Here is an 18,800-nt window from a genome sequence, read left to right as displayed (position 1 = left end):
TCTGGGGGACTTCATTCACTCATTCATTTAACAACTATCTGTCAATTATTTACTGTGTTTCATGTGCTGAGTCATATAGCTGAGTTATATCTCCCTGGTTGTATAGTGATGAACAAAGCTGACGTGATCCCTGCCCTCACGTAATTTTTAGTCTAATGAGGGGAGAAAAACTTTATAGAGAATGACATACCCTCTGTTGTCCTGTTAGGATCCAAAAATTTACTCGATGTCTTTCAACAGAGTGCTTCCTACCTACCACTTACTTACACTTCATGTGGTTCCTTGTAGTTTCTACTCTGCTTACACCTTGCAAACACATTCATTGACTCTAGGGCCTATTGGATCTCACCTTGAGCATAAATATCAACTTCTTCATCATTATTAAATGAGTTAATATGTGAAAGTACTTAAAATAGCACCTGGCACATATAAGAAATAAATACATGAAAAGGGGATGTCTGTCTGTCCCAACTCAGTGTGAACCAAATTGTTCCAGTCCACTTCCAGAGTATATGCACTCCAGCTTTTTCTCCACCCAGTGAGTCCTAATGGCCTCATGAGTCTTACAAGTATCCCAAGTCTTACAAGTACACCCCAGTCTTACACACCCAGGGTGTGTCCTGTCGCAGTTCCACAGGTAAGTGGTTGTCAGTGCTCTGAAGCCCATGGATGACAAGGATATCACGCATGTTGTAGGGAGGCTTCCTTGGAATGAGTGCCTTTAGGGTGGGTCCTCTGTTTTAGCCACCACTGCTGGACACTATCAAGATGCCCCTTGCAGTAGTAGAGTCTATGATTGATTGACCCTGGGACTTCCTGTGACACAGACTGGTACTGGAAACAGTGAGAGGGAGACACTTAGGACTGCCATCTGTTCAGGAGCAGAGGACTACCTCCCTCCTTGACCCAAAGCCTCTCTTTCTTTCCCTTTATTCTCATTCCAGGTCCATTCTCCACTGCCTTTGCCTTCTGAACTCAAAACATCCATTTCCTTCTTCAAAGTAGAGAATAACTGTCTATTAGGAAGGTCTTCGCCCATACAAACCCATAAAGGCCTGTCTATTCTTTCCGGGATTAGCAAGGGTTCAGTACTTAGGAGCCCAAAGGCCTCTTTATCCTCTTGGGGGCAGAGATCACTGTTCCCCCAATCCTTCCTCACACTCTGCCCCACGTGCACATTCACACAAACATATACAGCAAGTATAGATGAGGACACTTCCTGTCATATTCTTGCTAAAAACCATAAAAGAGTCTCAGATTTCACTGGAATATATTGCTACATATAAAATTATTCAGACACATAACAGCTGTTTGCACAGATATAAGCTGGCTTCTTGAATTTGATAGCTGCTTTTTATGAAGAGATATGGAAACAGTTATCTCTACTTCAGGTGTCATCCCTATTCTTTTCTGAGTCTGCTGACTGTGGTGTGCAGTGTCAGGGAGTGTAGAAGGCAGGCTTTTAGAAGTCTGAAGAGGCCTTCTCTATGCAGTCTTGCTTAAATTTCAAATATAGTAACAATAATAAACATAATCGTTAACATCATCATCATAGCTAATACTTATTAAGCACTTACTAAATGCCATATGTTGAGCCAAGTATCTGATTTTCTCCTCACAGAATCCCTATAAGTCAGATGATATTATTATCCCCATTTCAGGACGTCTTCAAAGTAAAGGCAAATTGCTGCAACCCGTTATCACTAAGAAAAGGCACAGAACTTAGTGGATGCCTTTAGATTTTGAAGGCAACATATTCCTTGAAGAACATTGAAGTGTACTGCTTTTACCCAATTATTGAGTAGCCCACAATGCTGTCAGTTTCGAGTGAAGCCCAGGGCAAGAGAAGGCTCTGCAAGTCCAGACTGCCATGGAAGCTGCTTGACCACTTGAGACATACGATACAGCAGATCTGATGTTTCCTGAAGTAACTGTAGCAAATCTGAATGTTGTATGGGTCTTCTGAGGAGCCAGGAGAAGAGAATTATAGCACAGGCTCCTAGAATTTTAGAGCAAAACTGCCTTCTCATCTGGAGATAAATGTTCTTTTTTTGAGAAATAGCATCTAGTTTGCTACTGGGTCTTACCATAAATTTGATGCTTAACCATGGGACATCAAATGACCGTGCAATCTGAACTGCTCATCATGAGCTAGGTCTTATCTAATCATAACATTGTGCCTGAAGAGCAGCAATCCATCCTCAAGAGGAAATAACCTAAAAAACAAGACTGGGATCAAGCAGACATAAGTAAGTTGTATGAACAGATAGCTCAGACTGCCAAGCCACCCACTTTTACTGCATTCTCCCTTCTCCTTCAGTCCACACCTATAGCCTCATGTAGAACTCATTATAACTAGTTAACTAAGGGAGAAAAACAGGGACCTATTTCACAAATGATTTTGCATAATATGCTGGAATTAATTGGCAGTGGACTTCTGTAGCATTTCAACACAAACTTGGATTGTTCCTGAAAGAAAATGATGAAAGAAATCCTTTCAAGGGCAAAACTTCAAGCATTACATGTGGTCATCTTCTCAGTCAGTCTGACTTGAAACCAAATGAATTCTGATTAATTCATCCTTACAGTTGAGGTTCACTGAGCGCCCCTCCACGGACCAGGAAGTCTAGCTTTTAGCTAGGGAGACAGAAACAGCCCTGGGGATGGGAGACAGTTACAGTTTCCAGAAGTGTTCAGAGAACTGGATGAGAAATGGCTAAGAGTTCTTAACACCAGTAAACAGGACACACAACAGAACAACCACTATCCTCCCTCTGCTAAGGCTGTGAAGAAACTGACATGCTAGTGGAGAAGACCAATATTATACAAATAAACAATTAAGTAAACAAGATAATTTCAGATAGTGGGAAGTTATAAGAAAGAAACAAAATAGAAATCGAGATATATGGGCAGCTGGAATAAAACAAGCATCAACAACAACAGCTAATATTTGGGTGATTAGTAAATTCCAGACATAGTTTTAAGCCCTTCACATGTGTTAACTCATTTAATCCTCACAAAATCTTATGAGGTAGATATTATTATTCTTATTTTAAGATGAGGAAACTGAGGTGTACTGAGGTTGAGTAGCTAGTACAAGAGCACAGTTGGCATGAAGTGAGGTCAAGATGGCAGCGTAGGCAGACTCTGAACTCACCTCCTCCCGCGGACACAGCCAATTTACAACTACTCGTTGAAAAATTACCTCTGAGACAGAACTGAAAACTGGATAAGAGGAACTCCTGCAACAACGGACAACACTGACTGAGTTGGAAGAGGCAGAAACTCCCTTCTGGAGAGGAAAAATGCAGGCTTCACAAGACGCAGCGCCTCACGGCCACCCGGGAGCAACCCAAAGGTACACAGCCCTCCCTGGAGGAGTGGGGCCCTGAGCAGGGGAGTGCCCCCGCTGGTGGCACTTTGTGGACCCAGCACAATCGAGACGAGTGGCATAATATCTGACTTTGCCTGCTGCTAAAAATTGGGGAGTACCCCCAGAAAAGCTGGTTCACAAAGAAAGTAAAACCGGCTCTTGAAGGGCCCATGCGCAAACTCACCCATTTCAGAAAACAACCTAAAATCACCAGAAAGAAAGGTGCACAGTGCTTTGGTGAAAAGAGACTCACCTGATAGGTGCTGAGTGCATCTCGGTGACAGGTGAGACCTCTCCAGGGACTGGGACATTGGCGGCGGCCATTGCTGTGGCCTGGTGTGGGCGAGCTGACATAGATGCCATTGGAGTTCTCCCTGAGACCTGCTAGCCCAGGGTCAGCCCCACCCACTAGAGCACCCATTTAATCCAGCTCAGCCAGGGCAGGCAGCCCACCCTAGAGACTGGCCCCACCCAACAACAAGTCCTCAGGCAACTTGTGGGCCTGCATAGATTGGTGACTAGATTCTCTGCAGTCTGGCAACAGAGCCAAGTTCAGTGGGGCAGGGTGTGCACAAGGAGTGGGTGGAGAGTGGGGGGCGGTGGTGGAGTGTGTAGGGCTCCCGCCGTGGAGAGACTGGGTCTGCTTCGGGAGGTTGGGGCACGCACATGGGGCAGGACTGTGTTGACTGTGTGTGTGGACCTGTGGGTCGCAGGGCTTGTCAGCTGATGAAGACTTGTGCTTCTCAAAGACCCACATAGGGGCTTTGCCCCACCTTCCAAAGCATGAAACAATTGGGTGCTCCCGTGCCTGAGGCCAGCCCCACCCAGCTGCAATCCTCAGAGAGCTGACAAGAGACCTAAAGGCTGGAGGCTTATAGCAATTGTAAGACCCTGAGCCTAACAACCTGCCATGCTGGGGGCCTACTCACTTAAAAGAAATGCTGCAACACAAATGTGGTATTAGAACTTAAAGCCAACTGTGCTGGGGCTCCCCACACCTGATAAAGAGACTGAAGGGCCCACAACAACTACAAGAAGCTGAGCATTACAACAGCTAGCCAGGAGCATAACTTGGCCTCTCTGGGAGCCTGCAGGGAGAGCAAACAGGCCACAACAGAAGGACACACATAGCCCACATAGAGGTCACCCCTGAAACATTGAGAACTGAGGGAAGCACACTGCAGGCCTCCTAAGCCACCACTTACATAAGGTCACCTATCCAAGAGCAGGAGACGTAGGTGACCTACCTAATATGTAGACACAATCACGGGGAAAGAGGCAAAATGAGGAGGCAAAGGAATACATTCCAGGTCAGGGAACAGGACAAAACCCCAGAAAAGGAACTAAGTGAAACAGAAATGAGCAACCTACCCAACAGAGAGTTTACACAAAGAGTGTTAAGGATGCTCACTGGTGTGGGGAGAAGAATAGACAAACTCAGTGAGAATGTCAACAAAGAAATGGAAGATATGAAAAAGAACCAATCAGAAATGAAGAATACAATACTGGAAATGAAAAATTAACTAGAGGGACTCAAAAGCAGAGTAGAGGATACAGAAGAACGGATCTGCTGGCTGGATGAAAGACTAGAAGACATTACCCAAGCTGAACAGGTAAAAGAGAAAAGAATTAAAAAGAGTGAGGAAACTCTAAGGGACCTCTGGGACAAAATCAAGCGCACTAACATCCATGTGATAGGTGTCCTGGAAGGAGAAGAGCGAGACAAAGGGGCAGAGAATCTATTTCAAGAAATAATAGATGAAAACTTCCCTAACTTAAGGAAGGAAGCAGACATCCAGGTACAGGAAGCACAGAGAGCCCCAAACAAGATAACCACAAAGAGGCCCACGTGAAGACACATCATAATCCAAATGCCCAGAATTAAAGATAAAGAGAGAATCCTAAAAGCCGCAAGAGAAAGTAAAATTACATACAAAGGAAACCCAATAAGGCTATCAGCTGACTTCTCAGGAGAAAACTTACAGGCTAGTAGAGAGTGGCATGATATATTTAAAGTGCTAAAAGGAAAAAACTTACAGCCAAGAATACTCTACCCAGCAAGGTTAACATCCAAAATGGAAGGAGAGATCAAAAATATCCCAGACAAGCAAAAATTAAAGGAGTTTGTCACCAAGAAACCAGTGCTACAAGAAATGTTAAAGGGACTGATTTAAGGGCAAAAGAGAAGACCACAAATAGGCAAAATTATCTATATGGATACAAATGCACAAAAAAGAGGTTAGATATGATATCAAAAACATAAAACGAGGGAGGAGGGGAGTTAAAGAGTAGAGCTTTCAGACAGAGGTCAAACTAAAGAGACCACCAATTCTGTATAGAAGAAGAAAGGAACAGAGAAGGACTACTAAAACACTGAGAAAAAAAGTTAAAAAATGGCAGTAAGTACATACTTACCGATAGCTACTTTAAATATCAATGGACTAAATGCTCCAATTAAAAGACATAGGGTGGCTGATTGGATAAAAAAACAAGACCCATACATATGCTGCATACAAGAGACACACGTCAGACCTAAAGACACTCACAAACTGAAAGTGAAGGGATGGAAAAAGATACTCCACGCAAACGGCAATGAAAAGAAAGCTGGGGTAGCAGTACTCATATCAGACAAAATAGACTTTAAAACAAAAACTGTAAAAAGACACAAAGAAGGCCATTACATAATGACCAAGGGAACAATCCAACAAGAGGATATAACACTTGTAAATATCTGCGCACCCAATGTAGGTGCATCTAAATATATAAAGCAATTATTGACAGACATAAAAAGAGAAATAGACAGTAACACAATAATAGCAGGGGACTTGAACACTCCACTTACACCAACGGATAGATCATCCAAACAGAAGATCAATAAGGAAACATTGGCCTTAAACGACACACTAGAACAGATGGACCTAGTAGATATATACAGAGCATTCCATCCAAAAACCGAAGAATACGCTTACTTTAAAATGCACATGGAACATTCTCCAGGATTGATCACATATTAGGCCACAAAACAAGTCTCCATAAATTTAAGAAGATTGAAATAATACCAAGCATCTTTTCTGACCACAATGATATGAAACTAGAAATCAACTATAGGAAGAAAATCAGAAAAGTCACAAATATGTAGAGATTAAACAAAATGCTACTGAACAACGACTGAGTCAATGAAGAAATCAAAGAAGAAATCAAAAAATACCTGGAGACAGGTGAAAATGAAAATACGGCATGCCAGAATTTATGGGATACAGCAAAAGCGGTTCTAAGAGGGAAGTTTATAGCGATACAGGCCTATCTCAACAAAAAAGAAAAATCTCAAATAAACAATCTAACAATGCACCTAAAGGAACTGGAAAAAGAAGAACAAACCAAGCCCAAAATCAGTAGAAGAAGGGAAATAATAAAAATCAGAGCAGGAATAAATGAAATAGAGACCAAAAAGAAATAGAAAAAATTAATAAAACCAAGAGCTGGTTCTTTGAAAAGATCAACAAAATTGACAAACCTTTAGCTAGACTCACCAAGAAAAAAAGAGAGAAGGCTCAAGTAAGTAAAATCAGAAATGAAAGAGGAGAAATTACAACAGACACCTCAGAAATACAAAAGATTATAAGAGACTACTATGAAAAGCTGTATGCCAACCAATTCGACAATTTGGAAGAAAAGGATAAATTCTTAGAATCATACAACCTTCCAAAACTGGATCAAGAAGAAGTAGAGAATTTGAATAGACCAATCACCAGTAAGGAGATTGAAACAGTAATCACAAACCTCCCCAAAAATAAAAGTGCAGGACCAGACGGCTTCCCTGGTGAATTCTACCAAACATTCAAAGAAGACTTAATACCTATCCTTCTCAAACTCTTCCAAAAAATTGAGGAGTGGGGGAAGCTCCCTAACTCATTCTATGAAGCCGAAATTACCCTGATACCAAAACCAGACAAAGACAACACAAAGAAAGGCCAATACCACTGATGAACATCAATGCAAAAATCCCCAACAAAATACTAGCAAATCGCATACAACAATATGTTAAAAAGATTATACACCATGATCAAGTGAGATTTATTCCAGGTATGCAGGGATGGTTTAACATTTGCAAATCAATCAATGTGATACACCATATTAATAAAATGAAGAATAAAAATCACATGATCCTCTCAATAGATGCAGAGAAAGCATTTGACAAGATCCAGCATCCATTTCTGATAAAAACTCTGAATAAAATGGGTATAGAAGGAAAGTACCTCAACATAATAAAGACCATATATGACAAACCCTCAGCTAATACCCTCAATGGTGAAAAACTGAAACCTATCCCTCTAAGAACAGGAACCAGACAAGGATGCCCACTGTCACCACTCCTATTTAACACAGTACTGGAAATCCTAGACAGAGCAATCAGGCAAGAGAAGGAAATAAAAGAGATCCAAATTGGAAAGGAAGAAGTGAAACTGTCACTATTTGCAGATGACATGATTTTATATATAGAAAACCCTACAGAATCCACCAGAAAACTTTTAGAAGTAATAAACGCGTATGGTATAGTTGCAAGATACAAAATGAACATACAAAAATCAGTTGCATTTCTATACATTAACAACGAAGTAGCAGAAAGAGAAATTAAGAATACCATCCCATTTACAATTGCAACAAAAAGAATAAAATACCTAGGAATAAACTTAACCAAAGAGGTCAAAGATCTGTAGAGTGAAAACTATAAAACATTGCTGAAAGAAATTGAAGAAGACACAAAGAAATGGAAAGATATTCCTTGCTCTTGGATTGGAAGAATTAACATAGTTAAGATGTCCATACTTTCCTAAAGCAATCTATAGATTCAATGCAATCCCTATCAAAGTTCCAACAACATTTTTCACAGAAATAGAACAAAGAATCTTAAAATTTTTATGGAACAACAAAAGACCCCGAATAGCTAAAGGAATCCTGAGAAAAAAGAACAAAGCTGGAGGTATCACACTCCCTGATTTCAAAATATACTACAAAGCTATAGTAACCAAAACAGCATGGTAATGGCACAAAAACAGACACACAGATCAATGGAATAGAATCGAAAGCACAGAAATAAACCCAGACATCTATGGACAGCTAATCTTTGACAAAGGAGCCAAGAACATACAATGGAGAAAAGAAAGTCTCTTCAACAAATTGTGTTGGGAAATTTGGATAGCCACATGCAAAAAAGTGAAAGTACACCCTTACGTTACACCATACACAAAAATTAACTCCAAATGGATTAAAGACTTGAATGTAAGACCTGAATCTATGAAACTTCTAGAAGAAAACATAGGCAGTACGCTCTTCGACATCAATCTTAGCAACGTATTTTCAAGCACCATGTCTGACCAGGCAAGAGAAACAATAGAAAAAATAAACATATGGGACTACATCAAACTAAAATCCTCTGCACAGCAAAGGAAACCATCAGCAAAACAAAAAGACAACCTAACAATTTGGAGAAGATATTTGCAAACCATACATCTGATAAGGGCTTAATCTCCAAAATATATAAAGAACACATGCATCTCAACAACAAAAAAACTAAAAACCCAATTAAAAAATGGACAAAAGACCTGAACAGACATTTCTCCAAAGAAGATATACAGATGGCCAAAAGACACATGAAAAGATGTTTAAAATCATTAACTATCAGGGAAATGCAAATCAAAACTACAATGAGATATCACCTCACACCCATCAGAATGGCTATAATTAACAAGACAGGCAACAACATGTGTTGGAGAGGATGTGGAGAGAAGGGAATTCTCATACACTGCTGGTGGGAGTGCAAACTGGTGCAGCCACTATGGAAAACAGTATGGAGATTCCTCAAAAATTCAAGGATAGAACTACCATAGGATCCAGCTATTCCACTGCTGGGTCTTTATCCAAAGAACTTGAAAACACCAATGAGTAAAGATACATGCACCCCTGTGTTCATTGCAGCTTTATTCACAATAGCCAAGACTTGGAAGCAACCTAAGTGCTCATCAAGGGAAGAATGGAAAAAGAAGATGTGGTATATATACACAATGGAATACTACTCAGCCATAAGAAACGATGAAATCCAGCCATTTGTGACAACATGGATGGAAATTGAGGGTATAATGCAAAGTGAAATAAGTCAGAGGGAGAAGGTCAAATACCGTATGATTTCCTTCATTAAGTAGTAGACGATAACAACAATAAACAAACACTTAGAGACAGAGATTGGATTGGTGGTTACCAGAGGTGAAGAGGGGAGGGAGAAGGACGAAAGGGATAATTGGGCACATGTGTGTGGTGATGGGTTGTAATTGGTATTTGAGTGGTGAACATGATGTAATCTATGCAGAAATAGAAGTATAATGATGTACACCTGAAATTTATACAATGTTATAAACCAATGTTACTGCAATAAACAATACAAAACAACCAAAAAAAAAAGAGCACAGTTGGCAGGTGGAGGAGTCTTCTGTAGGGGCAGATTATTGCCAAGGTTCCCACAGCATCCCACCTTCTGATTCCAGTTCATTCCTAACCTTCTTTACCAGTATTCTAAAAGCCATCCATTTTTAATGTAATAAATTCTCATTTCTATTTAGGGTCACATAAGTTTTTCTATGTTCCCTGATAGGGAAAAAGTCCTGTCAATATTTTATGAATAAAAGACAAATTCCTACTTTCAGTAGATTTAAACCTGTGTGGAGAGCTTGTCTCTTTTCTTTTCCATATTGGTGTTGGGGGCTTTTCTTTCAACAGGTACTGAGGGACAAAAGGAGTCTGTGTAAAGAAATATTTGAGGCACCTGGTTAATCTGAAGCTGAAGCTAAATACCAGGGTTGGATGTTGAAAACAGATGATGATCACAATGATACTACTTTATTCTGGACATGGAACATCAATTTATCTGTAAGATTCCCTTTATGCATATTTGTTTTCAGGATCCATCTCACTGCAGTCTGTCAACGGCTGAACCCAAAGGACATTTATAGCACAGACATTGTTCCATCAATAGCCACCTGTAAAACCTGCCCTATCTTTGAAGATCTCTTATCCCTTTCTCAGAGTTCCTTGGCAGATATGGTTACCGTTTAGGTTGGGCCCTGCTCACAAAGAATAACAGGTAGGTAACTGGAGTGCCGATGGGTGTCATTACAGAGCTCTCTTGGTCTCAGGTGACAGGGGACCACACTCTTGTAGCTGTTAGAGAGAAGGGCTTAGATAGATATTAATGAGTCTCCTGGGCACTGACCAGCCAACCTTGCCTGGAGATTGTGAAGAAGGGACATAAGTTGCAGACTTTTTTTTCTTCTTCCTAGAAGAAGAAGAACAAATCACAGAGAATAAACCAGAGACTTGCACAGAATTGTTCATTTTCTAATCTTTTCAATTTGCAACTTTCTGAGCACTTTCTCAGCAACCCACTAACCACTACTTCTTTCTTTTGTGCCTACTTCCCTGTCTTCCTTTTTTACCTCTAGCACCCTATGTAAAGTAGCCCTGTCCTAGTTAAAAAGCTGAAGAAATAACAACTGTTGAAGCAGAATCACGTTGATTATCCATTGATAGGGAAGAGGGGAGAGATTGATTTTAAGAGTGGCTTGTGCAGAAAAGTCCATCCAACATTCTTCAACCCAAGGAAGAGAAAGAGAATTTACAATTTTCAGGAGAGTAGTTCGTAAACACGATTTCATCTACAAAAAGTTTAGCATTGGAGGAAACTGAGACATCAAAGTGACCTGCGAGAGGCTACGGCATTGTCAATTAAAATTCTTGATATAAATGTCTCTTTATTGATCAACAAGATACTGCTTATGGCTTGCATATTAAGAGTATTTCCCCTATAAGTGTGTAGTACAGACAAAATGTATGTGTCAATCCATACTTCACCATTTTTGGAAAAATGAAGTTGTTCTCTAGGTGGAGTAACCCAAAGATTATGGTTCTCTTAAACAGTAACCCTTACTCAATGATTCTGGAATGATCTTTTGCTGTTAGTGATTCCCATCTTTAATTCTTTGTCTGTAACACCTAATTTTCAGAGGTCTTGACCATCAAGACACTCTGCTTTGGAAAATGGAGTTGGAGAAGGGGCTTGTTTTCCACATTACACATGGGTATTTCCTCTCTTCAAACCAAGTTTTGGTTTCAAGTTTAGAGAAATTTAGAGAAGTCTCAGCAAGACATCCTTATGTCCCTTAAGCCATGGCTTGAAAAGGGCAGCTTAGTAAATGAATATGTCTTCATAATCTATTAGATAACTTTGGAATGTTAAAATACCATAAACAAAAGTATAATACAAATGACATACCATGAGTATCTACACCACACATAATGGATAAAGGTTTAGTATCCTTAGTTCATGAAGAACTCATATAATTCATTAGGAAAAGAGTATTCCAATTTCTAGAAAAAATGTAAATTTCTTATCCTAAACTGACAATTAATTTAAAAAAAGAACACTACTCAAAACACATAAAATGATATTCAACTTCACTAACAACCAAATATGTCAAAATTTAAACAATAAAATATAATTTCTATCATTTTTGTAAAAATAAAAAATTTAAACCACCTACTGTTGAACATCATGTACAATGTTTCTGGACATTATAAAGTATAAAGCTTTCCTTGATTAAGAGCCATAAAGTTCTTTACCTTCCTTTTCCCAATAAGAATTTATTGTGAGAAATAATCAGAAATGCAGACAAAATTTCATCTCTAATTTACATTACACTACATCTATATGATACAATATTATAAAGCTATTAAATTCAAATTTTAGAAGAATATTTAAAAGCATGAAAAAAGTCCAAATATATTAAGCTAACAAGTATTTAATACTTGTTGGAACCCATGTGTGTAAAATACATAAACATACATATGTGTACATATTCTGAATGACCCAGACTTCATCAACCAATGAGTACAAATGTGTCAATTTATAGTAAAGCTGGAATCTCACTTTTGGTATAATGTTGTAAACTCCCTACAGTCAAGCCTTCCAGCTGATAACAATTATATATGCTGATTAAAATGCAGAAAACAACTACCCGAGGATTCTGTAGAGTAAAGGAGCAGGAAGCTTGTAGAGGAAAGTTGAAATTTGGAGAAGTGACTGACACAGGGGTGAGTTTTCCACTTTTTTGTGGATTTTACCTGATGGCAGGTTACAGCATGAAGAGGTACTTTGTAGGAACTTTAATAGAAAGCTTTCAGTCTTTCTCTCCAGAGAAAATAAGGAATGGAGCCTGGTTAATTGCAGCTACTAGAAAGTGAGGGGAGAATTCTAGAGAGGAGAGAAACAAAGAAGGAGATGCCTTAATTTCCTGTATGAATAATGCGCAAGTCTTGGACCCACACCTGAACCATATACACAGAGAACAGTCCTAAAGCAATGCAACAGAAAAAATAAAGAATTGAATTAAGATTTGAGCTACCACCTATAGAAATAAACACAGAACTTACACATTGGGTCTAGCTGGGTTAAATGCCTACTAAAACAAAACCAACATTCTTCAGATGAATTTAACAGAGCACGGAATATACACACCATAACATTTCTAATGTCCAAGATATAATTCAAAATTACTTAATATACAAAAGACCAGGAAAACGAGATCAATTTTCTAGGAAAAAGACAAGTAATAAACACCAATTTCAAATGCCTCTAATGTTGGAATTATTAGACAAGAATTTTAAAGCAGCCACTGTATTTATGTCCAATGAGGTAAAGGAAGACATACACGAAATGAATGAAAATGCAGAAAATCTCAGTAAAGACATATAAATATTAAAAAAACAAACAAAAATTTTAGAAATAAAATTTATAATATTTGAAAAATTTACTGAATTCACTTTATAGCAGAATAGATAATACAGAGGGAAGAGTTAGTGAAATTGACAATATATTAATAGAAATTATTCAATCTGAAAAATAGAAAAAAATTAGAAAAAAATGAACAGAACCTTAGGGACATGTGGAACAATATAAAAAAGTATAACATACACGTACTTGGAATCCCAGCAGGAAAGGAAAGAAACAATTGGACAAAAAAAGATATTTCAAGAAATTATAGCTTCAATAGTCCCAAATTTGGTGAAAAACATAACTTTACAGACTTGAGAAATTCAATGAACTCCAAAGAGGATAAATTCAAAGACAATCATAACTAAGAACATCATAACCAAACTGCTGAAAGTCAAAAATAAATGGAAAATCTTGAAAGTAGACACAGAAAAATACCATATTATTTGCAGAACAATTATTTGAATGAATTACAAACTTCTCTCAGAAACCATGGATACAATAAGACAGTGGAATAACATCTTTAAATTATTGAAAAAAATAACTTGTCAAACCAGTTTTCTATATCCAGCAAAAATACCCTTCAAAAATGAATGCCAAATTAAAGAAAAAATTCTTAGTTAAAGAAAACCCAGAGACTCATTGCCAGAAGACATGGGCCAGAAGAAATTCTAAAGGAAGCTCTTCAGGATGAAAGGAAATGATATCAGTGGGGCACTTTGATCTTCAGAAAAAACTAAGAATGTTGAAATGGTAAATATCTATGGAAAAATAAAAGATTATGTTTTTCTACTTAAAATATGTACGGCTACTTAAAACGTAAATTATAATAATTGCTTATGTGATTTTTTTAATGTATGAGATGTAATACCTATTACAACTATACCATAAAAGATTAAAGGGGCAGGGATATAAAGATACCTATATGGTTTCAAGATATCTACATTTTTTTTGGAGAAGTAGAATATTAATTTTAAGCAGATTAGGAAAGGTTAAGAATGCATATTCTAATTTCTAGATCAGCCTCTAAAAATAATACAAAGACATATAGCTAAAAAAGATAATTATATTAAAATAGAATACTAAAAAATATTCAAACAATCTAAAAGAAGGAAATGGAGAACAAAGGAACAAAAAACAGTGGAGACAAATAGGAAGCAAAAAATAAAATAAATAGATCCAATCATATCAATAATTACCTTAAATGTAATGGTCCAAACACTAATGAAAAGAAAGAGATTATCTGAATGGGTAAAAAAGTAAGATCCAACTATATGTTGCTTATAAGAAACACACTTGAAATATAAAGACACAAGCAAGTTGAAAGTAAATTAATGGAAAAAGATATATTATTCAAACAGTAAGCATAAGAGAGCTGGAGTGGTTACACTAATGCTGGATAAAACAGACTTCAAGACAAAGAATATTTTTAGAGATAAAGGGGGATAATTCATAACGATAAAAGTGACAATTTCAGGAAGACATAATTATTAATGTGTATGCATCTAGTGCCAGAGCCTCAAAATATTTGAAGCAAAAATTGATGGTATAAAGTGAGAAAGAGATAATTCCACAATTATAGCAGGGAATTTAACATTCTTGTCTCAGTCACTGATAGGACACTAGACAAAAACTCAATAAAGACACAAAATTTGAACAACACTCTCAACTTCCTTTACTTCATTGATATTTATAGAGTACTACATTCCAAAATTGCAGAACAGATGTTATTTTCAAGTGCACTTGGTATGTTCACCAAGACAGATCATATACTGGGTCATAAAACAAGTCCCAATAAATCTGAAAGGACTGAAATAATAGAATGTTCTCCAATCACAATGTAATTAAATTAGGAATCAATACAGACAGTCCCCAACTTGCAATGGCTCAACTTACAATTTTTTGGCTTTATGATGGTGCGCAAGTGATACACATTCAGTAGAAACTGTACTTCAAATTTGAATTTTGATCTTCTCTTGGGCTAGTGATACATGGTACAATACTCACTCATGATGCTGGGCAGCAGCAGTGAGCCACAGCTCCCAGTCACCCCCGGGACCAGAAAGGTAAACAACTGATACACTTACAACTATTCTGCACCCATACAACCATTCTGTTTTTCACTTTCAGTACAGTAGTCAATAAATTACGTGAGATATTCAACACTTTATTATAAAATAAATTTGTGTTAGATCATTTTGCCCAACTGTAGGCTAAAGCAAGTGTTCTGAGCACATTTAAGGTAGGCTAGGCTCAGCTATGATGTTCAGTAGGTTAGGTGCATTAAAGGCATTTTTGATTTATGATGTTTTCAACTCACAGTGGGTTTATCGGAATGTAAGCCCATCATAAGTAGAGGAAGATCTGTATGCATGAGATACTTGGGAAAATCCCAAATACTTGGAAATTAACAACACATTTTTAAATAATTAATGTGCTAAAGAAAAAAATCATGTACGCTATTAGAAGCTATTTAGAACTGAATAAAATACTGACAAATATACAAACAACCTAGAAGAAAGCAGGAAGAGTGAACAGAGAAATAAAAATCAAGAGAACAAAAAACAAATAATGAAATGGAAGGCCTAAATCTAACCATATCAATAATAATAAAATGTATGGGATGCACCTAAACCAGTATTAGTAACAAAATCTTATAGCTTTTAGTGCTTATATTAGAAAGAAAGAAAGATCTAACATGAATAATCCAAGGTACCACTTTAAGAAGCAAAAAAAGAGGAACAGAGCAGACAATGCATTCACTTTCTATTATTGTGTAACAAATTACCACAAATTTAGTAGCTTAAAACCACAAACATTTATCTCACAGTTTCGATGGGTCAGGAGCCTGGCACATTTCAGCTGGGTCTTTTGCTCAAGGTTTCACAAAGCTGAAATCAAGGTGTCAGCTAACTGCACCCTCATAAGGAGCCTTAACTTGGAAGAGATCTACTTGCAACTTCCCTTCATTTCCTTTCGATTGTATGACTGAGATCCTCTTTTTCTTGCTAGCTGTTGGCTGGGGACCACCCTCAGCTCCTAGAAGCCGCCCCTCTCTTCATAGGCATTTCTCAACATGACAGTTTGTTTCTTCTTTGAGGCCTGTAGAAAAATCCCTTTGCTGCTTCATTTCTTTTTAAAGACTTACATGATTAGGTAGCCTAGGAAGATCTCCTTTCTGATAAGTCAAAGATAAATGATTAGTAATCTAGTCACTGAGTGACATCCCATCATATTTACAAGTCCTGATCATACTCAAGAAGAAAGGATAATACAAGGGTGAGGGTCATGGGGAGCAGGAATCTCGGAAGCCATCAAAGAATTCTGCCTGCCACACACAAAATAAGTAGAAGGAATAAAATAATAAAGATAAAAGCAGAAATCAAAAATATAGAAAACAAAAAAAGATAGATTCAATTAACAAAGACAAGGCTGATTCTTTAGAAATCAAAATTGAGAAACTCTTAGCTAAACAGATGAAAAGAAAAAGAGAACAAATACATCAACAATCTTAGGAATAAAAGAGAAGTTAACACTACAAACGCTTCAGATATTAAAAAGATAATAAGAAAATACAATGTAAAATTTTATGCTAACAAATTTGACTACTAGATGAAATGGACATTCTCCTTGGAAAATACAACTTGCCAATATTGATACAAAAAGAAAAAAATGTATAAAGACTCCTTTATCAGTTAAGAGCTTAAATTCCTTATCAAAACACTTTCTCACACAAAAAACTCCAGGTCTAAACAGCTTCATTGGTGTAGTCTATCAAATATTTAAGGAAAATAAAATATCCATCCTACACAAACTCTTTCAGAAAATTGAGGAATATTACCAAATAATACTAGAAATTATAAAATGAAGTAAAAACTTCCCTTATATTAACATACAATATAAAATAATTAGGAATAAATTTAATAAAAGATGTGCAAAAAGGAAATTAAAGAAGAACTGAAGAAATGGAAAGTTATATAAATATATAACTTTATATAACATCACAAAGTTCTTGGATAGGAAGACTCAATGTTGTTAAGATGGCAATTCTCTTCAAGTTGATGTATAGATTCAATGCAATCCTAATCAAAATTCTAACAGGCTTTTTCAAATAAATTAAAAAGCCAGTGTAAATGCTTACATGGAAAGGCAAAATACCTAGATTAGTTAAAACAGTTTTGGGGAAAAAACCCCACAAAGTTGATGAGTTTATACCAACTGATCTCAATTCTTAATACAAAGTAACAGTAATCAAGAAAGTGTGGTTTTGGGATTAGGATAGATGTATAAGATCAATGGAACAGAATAGTCCAGAAGTAGACCCACATTTATGTACTCGATTGTTGACAAAGGTGAGTAGATATTTCATTGGGAAACAGGTAGTTTTTTAAAGAAATGGTGGTGAAACAAATAGATATCTGTATGGGAAAATATTAACATAAACTCTCACCTCATGCCATATACAAACATTAACTTGAAATGCATCACGTATCTAAATACAAGAAGTAAAACTATTAAATTTCTAAAAGAAAATGTAGACAAAAGTCTTTATGACATTCAGTTAGACAAATTGTTTTTAAACAGGGTATACAAAACATTAACTATAAGAGAAAATAATGATAAATAATTTCCATTAAATTAAAAGTGTTTGCTCTTTGAAAGACACAGTAAAGAAAATGTAAAGGAAAGTCAAAAACCAGAAAGAAATATTTGCTAAGCATAAATGTAACAAAGGGATATATATCCCAAATATATAAAGAACTCCAGTAACTCAATAATAAGAAGGCAAACAACTCAGATTAAAAAGAGGTAAAAGAGGGGCTGGCCCAGTGGTGTAGTGGTTAAGTTCACATGCTCCACTTCGGCAGCCCAGGGTTCACTGGTTCAGATCCTGGTGTGGACCTACACACCACTTGTCAAGCCGTGCAGTGGCAGGCATCCCACATATAATGTAGAGGAAGATGGGCATGGATATTAGCCCAGGGCCAATTTTCCTCAGCAAAAACAGGAGGATTGGCAACAGATGTTAACTCAGAGCTAATCTTCCTCACCAAAAAATAAAAAAGAAGTAAAAGAAGGTTTATTCAGCAAATAGTGCTGAAACAACTGCATATACACAAGAAAAAAATGAACACTTTTCCTCACACTATGCACACACATATACAAATTCACTTTAAATGGCACATAGACCTAAATGTAAAAGAGAAAAGTATAAAAAATAAGAGAGAATCTTTTGACCTTGGGGGGTGTACTTTATAGATAGGAAACACAAAGCATACTCATAAAATAAAAAAGTTGATAAACAGGAATTTATCAAAACTAAAACATTGCTCTAAAAATAACACCATTAAGAAAATTAAGGACAAGCTACAGACATGGAGAAAATATTTGCAACATATAAATCAGACCAGAATATATTTTTTAAAAACTCTTGCAACTCAATAATAAAAAGGCAAACAACTCAACAAAGAAGAGATGAAAGGTGTGAACAGACACTTCACAAAAGAAGATCTATAGAGAACCAATAAGGACTTAAGAAGATAATCAATAGGATTAATCATCAGAGAAATTAAAACCACAATGAGATAACACTAGACTGCACTACAC

Source organism: Ceratotherium simum, chromosome 2 (assembly GCF_057802395.1).
Source record: "Ceratotherium simum simum isolate JZ-2026a chromosome 2, ASM5780239v1, whole genome shotgun sequence".
Taxonomy (NCBI): Eukaryota; Metazoa; Chordata; class Mammalia; order Perissodactyla; family Rhinocerotidae; genus Ceratotherium; species Ceratotherium simum.
This window is presented reverse-complemented; position numbering follows the sequence as displayed.